The sequence below is a fragment of the Orcinus orca genome, chromosome 5, assembly GCF_937001465.1.
Source record: "Orcinus orca chromosome 5, mOrcOrc1.1, whole genome shotgun sequence".
Taxonomy (NCBI): domain Eukaryota; kingdom Metazoa; phylum Chordata; class Mammalia; order Artiodactyla; family Delphinidae; genus Orcinus; species Orcinus orca.
The window spans coordinates 35486128-35498281 of NC_064563.1; the positions used below are offsets into that span (position 1 = coordinate 35486128).

Here is a 12154-nt window from a genome sequence, read left to right on the forward strand (position 1 = left end):
ATGAGACCCTGGGAAATGCCCTGAGACCCAGAACAAATGAGTATACACACTTCACCAAACAATACAGAGCCACTTCAACAGGTACCTCTCTGGGCTATCAGTCAAAGAAAATCATCAGGGAGAAAACGAACAACATCCAGTCATCGGTGACTCAGCCCCACGTGGCTTGGCTCAAAGGTCGTGGTGAGGTGGGGGATGGGGTGAGAACATGTCATCTTAACAAGGTCATTTTGCTACATGGGAAATTTTTATGTGGCCCAAAAAACATTAACATCCGCTTCGTGACATTGAAGGGGGACTTTACTAATTACTTTATATTATCTAAAATTTTATGAGATAAGAAATAAATGTGTATAAGAGAGCCGTCCTCACAAACCCCTCATCTCACTGACGGCCATCAAGTATTCTAATATCAAGGGAAACAGGGAATCCTCTGAGAATTGACGTGTAAAGTCAGTTGTACTATACTGCTTGTTTGAAAACACAAATTTGTTTCAATGCAATTGGTATACTAGGAAACAATCTGAGCATAATGCAAATTTTTTGTTTGCTTGTGAGCAATTCAGCCAGAAGGAACACTAGGAGACTGCAGAAACCCACACATAGCTGAACCGAAGTACATGCACTACCGTGCACATACCTCTAACACCCACCAGGTACCTAGTTATACAGGCCACCCATTCACATCTGCGGTTACAATTTCCTTTCAGATTTCAAACAACCCTCCTTCCACAACTTACAATAACTCACAAGCTGCAACCTTTCCAACACCCACTTTCACAAGAAAACTTAAAAATAAAAACAAGTGGGCTTCCCTGGTGGCGCAGTGGTTGAGAGTCCGCCTGCCGATGCAGGGGACACGGGTTCGTGCCCCAGTCCGGGAAGATCCCACATGCTGCGGAGCGGCTGGGCCCGTGAGCCATGGCTGCTGAGCCTGCGCGTCCGGAGCCTGTGCTCCGCAACGGGAGAGGCCACAACAGTGAGAGGCCCGTGTACCGCAAAAAAAAATAAATAAATAAATAAATAAAATAAAATAAAAACAAGTGATTTTGTACTTCCCAGTCATTTTGTTCCTGGGGGTACCTACGACCACCAATTTTTCCTTCTTATCACCATTCTTCCTGTAACCCAGGTCCTTGTTCACTATAGCCTTCAACAGCAGACGCCAGAATTTTTGTTTTTTGGTTTGTTCCCCCCGTCCACCCCTCAGTGGAAAAAGAGCTGTTTTCTTTAGGAAAGGAAAAAAACCCTGCATTGCTATTAATGTGGACAAAGTATATAGACTCACTGCAGACACACCCTCAAAGCCCTCAGAGCTTGTTCTTGTTTTCCAACAGAGTGGATCTGTCAATACAGACCTGCCAACTCTCTCCCACCAGAACTAAAAGATGACTTAAATCTCCTCCTTTATGGTGAAGCACTGCGGATAACGCAAGGAGGGCAGGGCAGCGAAGGCAGTTTTCATTCCATTTACTGATGGCAGTCAAGGGCATGGCTGGAACTTAGTATGAGTCAATGGCAACCAAAGAGACAGATTTTCTTAGACTTAATGTGAGGCATGGAGGAAAAGCCAGTTTGTGTGTGGATGAGTAATGTGTATGTGCACGAGTTCACTAGACTTAGGGGTATATATGTATTCCTTGCCCTGTTCCTAAACTGTTTTAGGGCAACTTCAAGGATGCATATTATATACTATACTACACTACAAATACATGCAAAATAATAAAAATGAAGCAAGGAGCATGTGTGTGTATATATATAATCACATATACATAAATACACACATATGTATATGTAAGTCATAATTCAAACCCTAATTAAAGAGCGTCTTTGTAATCTTGGCTACATAAAAATGAGGAAAGAGGTCAAAATGGAACCCAGGAGAAACAGAGACATAGGTAAAGGAAAATCAGGCACTGAAGCCATAATCCTGGGTTCAAACACCAGTTCAGCAATTTACTTCTGGGCAAGTAATTTCAACTTCTTCAGTTTCAATTCCTCATAGATAAAAGTGAGAATGCTCCCCACCTAGAGTGTTATTTTCAAGATTAAATGACAATGTTCCTAAGGTCATGGGGGATCACAACTTCCGTGCCAAATCTCTGGTTTTATACTGTGTTCAGAAATTCAGATGGTTGGGTGTCCCAGAGTTCTCAGCTGTCTGGGACACTCTGGGTCTGAAGGACAGGATATGAGCACACACCCATGACCCCAGACCCAAGGGACAGTGGGGCAGAGCCAAGCTGGCCTCAAAGGAGTGAGAAAATTGAGAAACCCTGGGGGGACTGTAGCCTGATTTCCAATTGCTCCAGGCTGGGAGAATCTTTAAGACAGCAGTTCCCAAAATGGGACCAGCAGTATCCGCAACACCGGGAAACTTGTTAGAAATGCAAATTATCAGGCCTTATTTCATACTTACTGAATCAGAAAGTCTGCGTTTCTGGGTTGGTAACTCAAGTTTAAAAACCACAGCCTTAGGAGATAGAGTTTTGCATCAGTAAGTTAAGGAGTTTGTATCTGTTTCAAGTCAGGGTTTTGAAACGAATAAAAGAAGAATCTCAGCATCCTTCTGGCACTGTTCTACAATTTAGCAATGAATTCACACCACCCTCTGGCTATTCTGGCCACCCAGCAACACTTGCCACCCTCCTCAGACCACTAGAGGTATGGTCAAATCCTGATCCAAACAAAAATGTCACAAACATGCCGATCAAATGGCATTGGAGGATTTGTGGACCGAAAGCAATGGAGGGTGTAATCCTCTTAGAATGAAAGGAGTCTAGAAAAAGAAAAAAATAACCTATTGGAGTGTGTAAATAGGGTCCACAGTGGAAGGACTGATGTGAAAATACTTCCTTTCATACACCCAGCACCAACTATTTACTTCTGCTTGTCATCCTGTCTGCCAGTGTCTGAAGTTGGGGTTACATGCTCAGACAGGGCAAGCTACTGTACCTGGTGACCTCCCTCCCTCCCCTCCCCTCCCCACATGCCGATAAACTCCAGAATCACCAGAGTTTGAGTTTATGTAGCTCTTAAAACATCTGGCCACTTGATTTTCTTCGTTTTCATTTATCTGCTTGCTTACCTGGTTGCATTTTCACCAGTCTTCTGAGAGATGGATGGGGGAAAAAGGAGAAAGAGAAAAAAGTGGGCAAAACAGCCTTGGTGAAAAAGATTTACAATTACAATGGAAGCTAGAATACACGGTTTGTGATTAATTAATGGATTTCATTACCCTGTAGGGTTCTGTAAGGGGTGTCTCCACTTACCAATCCTGAAAAGAAAATCTGTAATAGCTACAAACTGCAATTTCCAAGCATCCTATTACATACCAATGTTGCACCAAAACCAAAACTAAGATCAGTCTAAATTAGTAAGCAGGGGGCCGCACCTCCTGTAAGGTGTTAAGATGATGGTATAAATCACAATTATCAATTAAAATTGCAATTATTAAACAGAATAGAAATCACACTGAACAATACCTATGGCACGGACTCATTTACTGACTTATGTATTGTTAATGCATGAATGGCAGGCAGCATTTCTAATTTTTCCCACCATAACCTCTATGGTGGGAAATCAAACCTTTTAGAAATTAAGTAATTCTTATAATTACAAAGGAATACTCATGTTACACAGAAAACTAAGCAAACGGATATACATTGTGTCTAATAACAATACAAACTTTTCCAAGGAACATTTTTGGTTATGGTACTTGTCCTATTCCCTTTAGAAATAGTCAGATTATCACTCTGAACTCTCCCAGTTTTGATGGAGATATCACATAAAAGGAATCCTAAGTCATGGAACATTGTAATTAGGATGAACCTTAGGAATCATCTAATCCAACCCTTCCTCATTTTACGGGCAGAGATACTGAGACCCAGGGGATTCGATATTTGCCCAAGATCACACAGCTTGTCAGTGGCACAGTGAGAACTCGCACTTTCCTCTTCAGACTCTCTAATATACTGTACTTTCCACTGTATCATTCTGCCCCCAAGCTTCAGGCAGAGCTAACCGAGGATGTGACTGCACCAGAAGGCCAGAGAACAGAGGCTCCAGATCAGAGTTTCTACTACACACTTTTCCCTGTTCCTATGTTTGGCTGAAATCTACTCACATGCTCACACCACGTACACTTTCTTCTGGTGGTGACCCATGGGTCTGCCTATATCACACTCTTAGGACAAGACATCTTTCAGGGGCTCATGCTAGCCTTGCAGGAATGATGGAAGTAGGAAGCTCTCCACTAATTAGAAAAATAAAAATAAAATATGATTCCTAGGACTCAAAGAGTGAGATACAGATTTTCAGACTCAGAAAAAGATGAGACGGAAGTATTTAGAAGATGTTTAACTCCTCAGTGACTGCTTTCCAGGCCCAAATGGCAAGGAAGTCAGTTAATTTGTAAATATTCCATACATAAGAGACTCTCCAATATTCTATTTTTCTAAGCGCTCTTCTGTTCGAAACCCTTCAGTGTCTCCCTCATGTTTACAGAATAAACACTAAGGTTCTTAGACTGCAGGGCAGGTTTCTTACCATCTGTTCAACACTAGTTAAATAAGATTAATTACTTACTCTTTTAAAACCTATGCTGTATTAGTTACCTATTACTGTGAAACAAGTTAGCCCAAAACCTGGTAGCTTAAAACAACAATAAATACCTCACAACGGTTTCTGTGGGTCAGGAATCTGACAGCAGTTTAACCGGCTGATTCTAGTTCAGGGTCTCCCACAGGGATGCAGTCATCTGAAGACCTGACTGGGACTGGAAGACCTGCTGCCAAGATGGCTTTCCTATGGCCTTGCCACGTGAGCCTCCCCAGAGGGACGCTGCTCTCTTAGGGCATGGTAGCTATTTCCCTTCAGAGCGAGAGACTCAGGAAAGCCAGCTGCAAGCTACAAGGTCTGTTTTGACCTAGCCTCAGAATCACACATCATCATTTGTAATATCCTATTGGTTGCACAGGCCAGCCCAATCCAGTTCGGTGGGGGACTATACAAAGGTGTCAATACCCGTAGATGGGTATCATAAGAGGCTATTGAAGGCTAGCTACTGTACACACCATATTAGCCACCTTACTACCTTTGCTTACCCAGTTCTCGCCACATGATTTGCCCCTCATCCCCCCACCCCCGCTCATCTTAATGTGATTAGTAAAAAAGCACATATCTGGAGTTAGATCAAGGGTTCAGTCTCAGTCAAAGATGGAATCTGATTTCGAGCAAGTTTCTCAGCCTTACCTCCTATATCTGTAACACAAATACTACAATCCCTACTGCAAAAAGTAACTGTGATTACTAAATGAAATTCAGTATAGAAAAATACTTCACAGATTGCAAGCATGTAAAATTATTTCTCAGCCACCACTTTTCTTCTAGGCCTGCCTATACGCCACTGTTTCTTAAACCTTCACCTCTCAATTGAAAGTCCCAGCCTCCTCTAGGTTCTGACAGTACCATGTGTATTCCTACACAGTCTTCTCACATTGTGCATTTATTATAAGTATTTATTTAAATGAAACTCACTCCTACTAGGTTATAAATTCCTTGAGGTTAGAATCTCTCATACCACTGTCTACAGAATAGTCAATATATGTTTGATTAACCAAACTGGCATGATTTTATCCTTTAACCACCATCCAAAGAGACAGGGAGGCCTTTCTGTACACACTGTCCATGGGATACACATGATATAACAGAGAGAAAGGTTAATTTTAGTGAAAGACATCCAGAGCATCTTGAAGCCTATGATAGAAAAAATAATTTGGCACTCTGGAACATTTCTTAGATATCAAAAGCTGAGCTCCTAGGATAAGTGATGATTTTTGAGGAACACATGCCTAGCCAGTTTATCCCCCCACTGACAGAGAAGAGTCAAGGGAGATTTGGGGTAAGAGTGTTATAGGCAGAATTCTAAAGATGTACCGACATTTCCTGTTCCTGGCTACTAATCCAGCCATTAATCTAGGTATTGCTCTGAAGGGACTTCACAAATGGATTAAGGTTACTCATCAGCTGACCTTAAGACAGGGATACTACCGAGGTGGGTCCAGTGTAATCACCTGAGTCAGAAGAGTCAGAGAGATGCATGGAAAAAGGAAGGCAGAAAAGATGAGACAGAAGGGGAGGTCAGAGAGATTCAAAATCTGAGAAGGACTCAACCCACCATTGCTGGCTTTGAAGATGAAAGAAGGGAGCCACGAGCCAAGGAAAGTGGGTGGCCACAAGAAGCTGAGAACAACCCCCAGTTAACATTCAGCAAGGAAATGGGGATTTCAGTCCTACAAAGGCAAGAAACTGGATTCTTCTAACAACCTGGTAAGCCTGAAGTGAACCTTGATTTTGGCCTCGTGAAACCCAAGTCTGAGAAGTCAGCCAAGTCACCCTAGACTTATAACCTACAGAACTGTGAGATAATAAATGTGTGGTGTTTTGAGCTGTTAAATGTCCAGTGATTTGTTATGGCAGCAATAGAAAACTAATGCAAAGAATAAGAGTTAAATACCATTATGGGTTTCTGAGAAGGAAATAGAGCCTTTCTCTCCCCATCTGCACTCTGAGCCAAGCCCATGTAGATGGCGGACGGAGCAAAAGAAACCCCAGGTGAGTTCAGAAGCTGAGAGAAACTCAGCACCCAGCAGGGTCTGGAGGGATGGAAGAGCCATGGCAGCACAGGGGGAGCATGGACATGCATGGGGGCCACTGTACAGGTCTGCACTCTCCAGTGAGGTGATGGAGAAACAAGAATTTCCCTCAAAGTATCAGAGATGAAGCAGGTGCACCAGGCTCCAAGGAACCAGAGGTATCGGCAGGGTCTGGGGCCAGGAGGCAGAACGAAAACTTTCAGCTGTGCACTCAGCAGAGCTAACACCATTGGAAACCCTATATCTGAATGGAAGTGTCACAGATCTCAGAATAACACCTAATCCCCAGAACCTCACCCTAAGGGAGAAGTAAAGTAAGAGGCAAAAGGAAAGAATCCCAAATCAACTAAGTATCTACTCAAACTAGAGATTGAGGGGAAGTGTCTGGAAGTCTCTGAATTTACCATTAAATTGGCAAAATTTCATTTCCTGCCAATGGAGAAAATGGAGGCTCAAGAGGTGAGAAAATTCAGTTATAAACAAATAAAGTTCTATTTTGCATACCAAATCTGTGACTGATTATAACTGCCAGAGATAGATACCATTTATCAAGCAGTTATTATCTTCCAAGAGCCATATTTTACATTCATCCTATAATTTAATATCCATAATAACCCGCTGAGTCTTGCATTGTCATTATCTCTATTTTACAGGTAGAGAAATCAAGACTAAGAGATGTTAAGAAAATAGTCCAGAATGTTACAGCTGGTAAATGGTAGATTCCAGATTCAAATATCTACCCACCTAGTATTTCCTCTTTGAATTCCTTGCAGTGAGGGATTAGAAGGGATGCTACTATTTATGAAAGCATTTTTATAAATCCTTCTGTGATTATACTATTTATAGGATCACGTTTATGAATTCTTTGGTATCACAAAAATAGCAATAGCAACCATTAACTTATCTTGAAGGCACAGAATGTGCCAAGCAGCTCTAAGTGGCTTTTATGGATCATTTAAAAGTTATGACTTTCTCCATTTTATAGGTGAGAAAAGGGAGGCCCTGACTTGTCCGAGGGCGCAGAGTATGAGGCAGGGCCAAGATCTGAACCCAGGTACTCTGACTCCAGTCTTTGTGTTGTCACCCACGGGCTGCACAGCATCCCCACCTTGAGCCACCCTTAGAACTTAGACATCAAAAAGAAATGCTGCATTGGCCCAGAACAGAGATTCTGACAGCAGCATGGAGGGGTGGTTATGGAAGAATATTGTTGTCCCTGAAGTGATCTCGCTTTTTTAACCCAGTTTCATTGCTTTGATGTTTAAGATACACCATCAATTCAATAACAGCTACTGAGGTTATAAACAAACACATTTATTATAAGTCCTATTCAAATTTCAGAAACATTAAACATATCTTAATAATGAGGATATGTAATTATATTTTTCAACTTGCCCCACCTTCCTGAAAAAGCAAAATCAAATTCACTTATCCAATACTTTCTAAAAGTCAAGACCATGGAATCAGAGATAAATGACATGGCCCTGGTCTCACTGGGCTCACAGTTGAATATAGGGATACTTTAACCTATAGCATGGGGCACTAAGTGAGAAAATCAGGGGAACAACTATCTGGAAGGGGAGGGTCTATGAAGAAAAGGTTTCTGGAAGAAGCCATGATACCAAAATTCAATTTGTAAGGATCTGAGAGCAAATAACAGGCCAAAAATAAAGAAGGGAGAGGCTATGACTAACTTAAGGAGCTGTAAACACAGTGAAAAACTGTCAGTGAAAAACTTCTTTCACTGACTTCTACTGAACTCATTCCTGAATTAACACTCTCCATCCTCTCTGAAAGGCATACTGACACTCAAGCCCAATACTGATGGTTTCTCTCCAGTAGACCAGGGCACTTGATGCCTCCCCCCAGTTGAGGGATATGCTCGCTAAGGGTCATTTATATTAGTTCCCAACATGTATATGTCAGTTATGCTTGGCCTTAGAATCTAATTAATTTAATTAGACATTGTGTAATTTAATTAAATATTATATAAGCCAATGAAATATGAGGGTGAACCAAAAGAGTTATTGTTTCTAAGAAAACTAGGTTGAATCCTTTGGAAAGACTCAAAAAAACTAGCTGCCAAAAAATTACTGTCAAATTACAAGTGAGTGAGATAGCCATAAAAGATTGGAAGATACACCATAACAACCTATCAGATTCTGCTCTTTCATTCATTCTACTTGAAAGAAACTCAAACTGGAACTCATAAGTGACATATTATGGGTGTGGTTACACAAGAAAACTGATGAGGTACTTTGATGAGTGGAGCCACATTCAAGGGAAAGGCTTTGGCCCTACATCAAAAGACTGATGAACAAATGTGAACATATGTTTTAAGTTATAATAAACATTTTTACTATATCACTTTTATGTCTCCCTATTTTAACCAATATTTTTTATTAAAAAATCATGTCTCAGATCAGAATGCTTCCACCATAATTTAAGAGGACTGAAGGCAAGACTGTAAGTGGGCAAGTATCTACAGATGAGGCTAGAGAGGTTGTGGCAGTGCAACCACAAGCTCTGCACACATGCTGGAATATGTAGGTTCACATACAGACTATAGAGAAGCCATTGATGTGATAAGATTCCAGGTTGAGAAAGATCATGTAAACATGGAGAATGCTTTGGAGTCAAGACTAGAGGCTGTTGAAGTGAACCTGTGAAGAAATGATGAGGCTTTAACTAAGGCTGGGATAGTGAGAGGAACATAATTTGTAGTCAGTGCATAAAGTAAACAGTACCTGGTGAGCTGGTAAGACAATGGTGAAGTGGTATGGCAATGGGAGCTCTCATTGGACTCTTATGGACAACATCTGGCATATGTTTCAAAAATCCTTAAAACTATAGGTAACTTTGACCCAGACATTCCATTTTTAGGTCCTATCCACATAAAATAATTAGCAAATTTCACACCAATTTTTACATATAAGACTGTTTTCATTCCCCCATTACACATAAGAGCAAAAACTGGGGGCCAACTTAGAATGTCCAAAAACAGGGCACAGATAAATTATGGTTCATCTAAATAGTGAATATTTCACATACATGTGACAATGAGGAAATATTTTTAATTAAGGTAATAAAAACACTATGATTTCAATTTTGCAAATCAAAAGTTATATACACAACTACATATGAAATCTAGATATAGGTATAAACACACACAAAACAAAGCTTTTAAGGCTATTCACAGTGATTATGGTTATAAATAACAACAGTGATCTCTATGAAGTGGTGTCATAGGGTTTTTGTTTTCTTTACTGAGCTCAAGTGTACTTTCTAGATTTCTTCCACCTCACATATTACTGCTATAATCAGAAAAGTATTAGAAAAAATTACTTCCTGGTTTCATATTTGGTGGACTAGATAGGGGAATCTAAGTCTAATGCATATTTATAGTTTTAAAGAAGACTCCTTTGGGGTACTGAACAAATCCGAACCCTTCACCATTTTACTGATTACATCACATATCCCCACTGGTAAGTGTCTAGGCTGAATTTCTCATTTTTTCAATCCAAACTCACAAAGTAGGCCTGTTCTGTCCTTGATTTACTTTGCCTTTCTCAGACTGAATCAAATTAAAACCAGAAGGTTGAGGTAAGAAACCTAAAGCAAATATTCTTACACTGGGAATCCACGGCTAGCTCTTTATAAAGTCATGGATGAGTTAATCATAGCATCCGCACAGAGTAATGGATATGGTGAGGCTTACTCCCTTTACTAATAGATCTAGTCATAAAAAAGTAACAGTAAACCATGTCTGTGTCTCTGGATAATTACCAAATGATGTCAAACTATAAATAAATTCTACATAGAAGTCAAACATTCATATAGTAGTAAAACAATAAAATAGGTAATAATAAATATAATATATATTAATAAAATGACATAATAAGTAATTTTAAAGCAATCTTCTCAGTGCCATCTATACGCATACGTGATTACTAGATAAACAGAAAGGCAAAGTGACAAAAACTGGACATGAAAGGATATTTCCATTTTACAATAAACTTATAAAGTAGCTGATAATTTACAAAGCAGCCTCACATACATTTCATACATAAATTTAGCTCCTATGATGAAGACATCATCATACCATTTTATAGGTGAAAAAACAGACTCAAAAGGGAGTTAATTAGTAACAAGATCACATATGAAAGAATAAATCTCACTGGAAAAGTAAACATATAGTAAAGGTAATAATTAATTACTTATAAAGCTAGTGTAAAGGTTAAAAGATAAAAGTAGTAAATGTAACTATGTTTACAATAATTAGTTATGGGATACACAAAATAAACAGATGTAAAAATATGACATCAAAAACATAAAACATGTAGGGGGACAGTAAGTAAAAATGTTGATTTTAAAGTGGGAACACACTTAAGTTGTTATCAACTTAAAACAGAGTGTAAGTTATTATATGTAAGCCTCACAGTAACCACAAAGCAAAAACCTACAGTAAATACAAAAAAGACAAAGAGAAATAAATATAAATGTAACCACTAAAGAAAGTCAAACAACAAATGAAGAGAGCAAGAAAAGACAAAAGGAACAGATGTGGTCACTTCAGCAGCACATATACTAAAATTGGAACAATACAGAGAAGATTAGCATGGTCCCTGCACAAGGATGACATGCAAATTCATGAAGTGTTCAATATTTTTAACAAAGAGAAGGTTTAAAGAACAGAGATGAACAATACAATAACTGGAATGAAAAATATGAAAAATACACTAGAAGGAATCAATAGCAAAATAACTAAGGCAGAAGAATGAATAAGTGATCTGGAAGACAGAATGGTGAAAATCACTGCCACAGAAAAGAAAAAAAGAATGAAAAGAAATGAAGACAGTCTCAGAGACCTCTGGGACAAAATTAAACACACGAACATTCGCATTATAGTGGTCCCAGAAGGAGAAGAGAGAGCGAAAGGGACTGAGAAAATATTTGAAGAGATTATAGACAAAAACTTCCCTAACATGAGAAAGAAAACACTCAATCAAGTCCAGGAAGCAAAGAGAGTCCCATAAAAGATAAACCCAAGGAGGAACATGCTGAGACACATAATAATAAAACTGATAAAAATTAAAAATAAAAATTTTATCAAAAAATAAAAATTAAAAAAAAAATAACAGCAACAAGGGAAAAGCAACAAATAACATACAAGAGAACCCACATAAGGTTATCAGCTGATTTTTCAGCAAAAACTCTGCAGGCCAAAAGGGAGTGGCATGACATATTTAAAGTGATGAAAGGGAAAAAGCTACAACCAAGAATACTCTACCCAGCAAGACTCTCGTTCAAATTCAAAGGAGAAATCAGAAGTTTTACAGACAAGCAAGAGCTAAGAGAATTCAGCAACATCAAACCAGAATTACAACAAATCCTGAAGGAACTTCTCTAGGTAGAAAAGAAAAGGCCACAAATAGAATCAAGAAAATTACAAATGGGGAAGCTCACCGGTAAAGGAAAAGATAAAGGTAGGAAATCAT

General features: G+C 39.3%; 1 protein-coding gene and 1 non-coding gene across 3 annotated transcripts in view; one reads left to right on the plus strand and one right to left on the minus strand.

The window, feature by feature from the left end:
- TMEM108 (transmembrane protein 108) overlaps positions 1-12154 on the minus strand; it is a 373023-nt gene that overhangs the window by 268238 nt on the left and 92631 nt on the right. The window lies entirely within an intron of this gene.
- On the plus strand, positions 11220-11326 carry LOC117196304 (U6 spliceosomal RNA). Its single transcript, XR_004476426.1, has one exon. It is a non-coding gene; the product is annotated as a U6 spliceosomal RNA (small nuclear RNA).